Source organism: Lipotes vexillifer, unplaced genomic scaffold (genome assembly GCF_000442215.2).
Source record: "Lipotes vexillifer unplaced genomic scaffold, Lipotes_vexillifer_v1.1 scaffold70, whole genome shotgun sequence".
Lineage (NCBI taxonomy): Eukaryota > Metazoa > Chordata > Mammalia > Artiodactyla > Lipotidae > Lipotes > Lipotes vexillifer.
Window position 1 is genome coordinate 2,725,069 of NW_006789896.1, and position 4,093 is coordinate 2,729,161.

The window sequence follows — 4,093 nt, forward strand, 5'->3', positions numbered from 1 at the left end:
AGGCCAAACAACTGACTGGGTGGGAACACAGCCCCACCCATTAGCAGACGGGCTGCCTAGAGACTTCCTGGTCCCACAGCTGCCTCTAGACATGCCCCTAGCCCTGCCCACCAGAGGGCTAGGACCCAGCTCCACCCACCAGTGGGCAGGCATCTGCCCTTCCCACCAGCCTTCCTACCCAAGCTTCTAGACCAGCCTCACCCATGGGGGGCAGAAACCAGAAGGAAGAAGACTACGATCCAGCAGCCTGTTGTCTCAGACGCAGGCCGGACACTACCCTGGGGCCCCTGGCCCTTGGGTGACTGAGACAGGAGTACACTGCTGGGACACACGGTGCGTCTCCTACGGAGGGCTACTCCTCCAAAGTCGAGAAAGGTAATTAACCCAAAATGAGGTGGCAGAGGAATGTGTTTCAGATGAAGGACCAAGATAAAACCCCAGAAGAACTAAGTGATGTGGAGGTAAGCAATCTACCTGAGAAAGACTTCAGAGTAATGATTGTAAAGGTGATCCAAGAACTTGGGAGAAAAATGGATGCACAGATAGATAAGTTACAAGTGTTTTTTAACAAAGAGTTAGAAAATACAAAGAACAACCTAACAGTTGAACAATACAATAACTGAAATGAAAAACACACTAGAAGGAATCAATCAATAGTAGAGTAAATGAAGCAGAATGGATCAGTGAGCTGGAAGACAGAGTAGGGGAAGTCACTACTGTGGAGCAGAAAAAAGAATGAAAAGAAATAAGGACAGTTCAGGAGACCTCTGGAACAACATAAAGCACACTAACATTCACATTACAGGCGTCCCAGAAGGAGAAGAGAGAAAGGGCCTGAGAAAATATTTGAAGAGATAATAGCTGAAAACTTCCCTAACCTGGGAAAGGAAACAATCACCCAAGTCCAGGAAGCACGGCAAGTTCCATACAGGATAAACCCACAGAGGAATACACCACGCTGCACTGTGATCAGGATGACAACAATTAAAGAGAAAATATGAAAAGCAGCAAGGGAAAAGCAACAAATGACACACAAGGGAACTCCCATAAGGTTATCAGCTGACTTTTCAGCAGCGACTCTGCAGACCAGAACAGAATGGCATGATACATTGTTCACTTATTATTTTAAGTGTATCTGTCAGGCAAGAGCTGCTGTAATGGTTTACAATGATGCCAATAAAAAGTGGGTATCAGCTGGTGGTTCAGCTGGGTTCAGCACAGTTCATATATATCGTCATACATGGAACAACACAGAGTGGTGGGCAGGAAGATTCAGGACCATCAGGTCGTGGTAAATTGTGCCATTCCTAAAGGGCTGAAGTACAATCAAGCAACACAGACCTTCCACCAATGGTGGGACACTACACTAGACAGGTGTATGGTCTCAACTCTGGCAGCAAGGAAGATGCCAGTGTCTTCGCAAGTGCCATGATGCATGCCTTAGAAGTGTTGAATTCACAGGAAACAGGGCCAACGTTGCCTAGACAAAATTCACAGCTACCTGCCCAAGTTCAGAATGGCCCATCACAGGAAGAATTGGAAATTCAAAGAAGGCAACTACGAGAACAGCAACAAAAGGAGCTGGAGTGGGACAGGCTAGAGGAATGGAAAGGGAGAGGTGGGAGAGGTTAGAAAGGGAAAGGCTGGAGAGGGAGCGACTGGAACAGGAACGGCTGGAGAGAGAGAGACAAGAAAGGGAACGTCTGGATCGTCTGACAAGAGCGGGAGGGGCTGGAGAGACGGGCCGGGGAAAGGCGAGAGCAGCTAGAAAGGGAGCAGCTGGAATGGGAGTGAGAGCCAAGAATGGCAAATGCCGCTGCCCCTGCCTCTGGAGACGACTCCTCTGCTTCTGAGCCAGATTTGCAGGCAGCCTCTCCGCTGCCGGACTCCAGCCCAGCAGGGCATTGCCTTGGGACCATCTGCACCCCCACCCCCTCCTCCACTCCCACCAGGTCCTGCCCAGGCATCAGCCGCGCTCCCTCCTCCCCCAGGACCCTTCTGCCTCCTCCACTTCCAACCTCAGGGCCCCCACCTCCGCCTCCTCCGCCACCTCTTCTTAATCGAATACCCACTCCTTCTCCACCACCTGCTTCTCCCCTCCCTGCATCTGGATTCTTTTCGGGATCCCCGTCTGAAGACAATCGCCCTTTAACTGGACTTGCAGCTGCAATTGCTAGAGCAAAACTTAGGAAAGTGTTGCGCATGGAGGATGCCTCCTTCCCAAGCGGAGGGACTACCACTGGTGTGAATTTAGCGTCATCTAAAACAGATACAGGTGGTGGAAATGGACCCCTTCCTTTAGGGGTAGCGGTTTAATGGAAGAAGTGAGTGCCCTGCTGGCCAGGAGGAGGAGAACTGCTGAAAAGGGATCAATACAAAAAGAACAAGAACAGGGCAAAAATGAAAATTCAGAGCCTGCAACTTCTAAGGCCTCTTCAACAAGTACACCTGAACCGACAAGAAAACCTTGGGAAAGAACAAATACAATGAATGGCAGCAAGTCACCTGTTATTTCCAGACCAAAATCTGCGTCCTCGTCACAGCCCAGTGCCAACGGAGTCCAGACAGAGGGCCTGGACTGTGACAGGCTAAAGCAGGATATTCTAGATAAAATGAGAAAAGAATTAACTAAGCTAAAAGAAGAGCTCATTGATGCAATCAGGCAGGAACCCGGCAAGTCAAACACCACAGAGAAAAAAACTAAGGAGAGATAGGACTTCAATCTGGAGTGGAAAAAAAAAACAAACCCTACAAACAGCAACTGTTAATAACAACAAACCTCTACATTTTGTGAGCTGTAAGAAGAAAATGGAAATAAACAGGAGCGAAAAACCAACATACTTTGAAAGCCTTCAGACATTACTACTCTGGCAATAAGCCATTTCCCTCCCAGTTTGTTGCTTTTTTCTGACCTTTACAACAGGATGGAAGAGAGTCGCATAGGAGTTCCTGTATCAGTTTTGCAGAAAATACTAAACCCATCAGGCAAGATGACTGCAATGAAATATTTTCATGTCAAGAGAAAACACATTTTCCACAATCCATTGCTAAAAAGGAGAAAGGCTTGAGAAGTTTTTTTCAGAGAATGCTGATGAAGAATTTAGCAAGTTATGCTATTGTATTGTAAACGCTTCTCTCAGGTTTGTCTTCCTATCATATTTAATATTCCATGAATAATTGAGATCAGCCCTGTGTAGTTAAGATCATAAAGTGTGGAACAAAAGGAATTGTATTTGCTTTCAAAGGGTGATATTTATAAGAAAGAGTGCTGGAAATGATTTGTCCAGAGTGAGGAATTTTAGAATGATAGGAAGTCTCTCGAGTTAGCCTTCATGCAATTTTGTAGATTCAAACATAAAATTCATCCAGAATTTAAAGATTTAGATGCCTTCCTGAATTGTTACAGTGCTTTACCAAATCTATGAGTTCTACGTAACACAAACCAGTGGTCAAATGTAAAACAATATATTGTAGATTTACTGTAGGTTTTTGACCTTTTTTAGATTAATGCCTGCAGACGTTTTTGTAATGTACTTACAACCTCCACAAAATTAGTTTTTTAAATTGTAGACAGTAATTTATGTCAAACTAATATATAGTCGCCTTTTCAAGGCTTAGTCCCAGGGAAAACATTTTGTAGAGTATAGGGGAGTGGGAGGAAGGGAAGGAATAATTTTTTATTTAAAGTTAACTTCTGTACTATCTTTTTTCTCAACTATCTGCATGAATAATAATGAGGAATATTTTGTGACTTTGATAAATATGTTAACAGAACCAAGTACTTAATCTTTTACATCATGTCTTTGGCTATTTGTATTTTAACTTCAGTAAGTTCAGTGGTCTGAAACATGATTTTGAGCTTCACATGAATTATATCTTACTGTGGAACTCAAAAGTTCAATCCCTGAATTTGGTAGTTATTATTACCTAGGGGCCCTGCAGTTTTACAGGTGTTCAGGTGCACATTCCTGACTACAAAGCTGCTTTTGAATTTTTGTTATGTTGAAATACTAAAAAAGTAACAATGATGGCAGCAATTAATGTCACAGAAATCATTAAAGGGAAAACGAGGGGTCCTGCATAATTTTTTTAA

General features: G+C 44.2%; 1 pseudogene; it reads left to right on the forward strand.

The window, feature by feature from the left end:
• Positions 1–1,139: 1,139 nt before the first annotated feature.
• LOC103073609 (protein enabled homolog pseudogene) lies at positions 1,140–2,714 on the forward strand (annotated as a pseudogene).
• Positions 2,715–4,093: the final 1,379 nt, after the last annotated feature.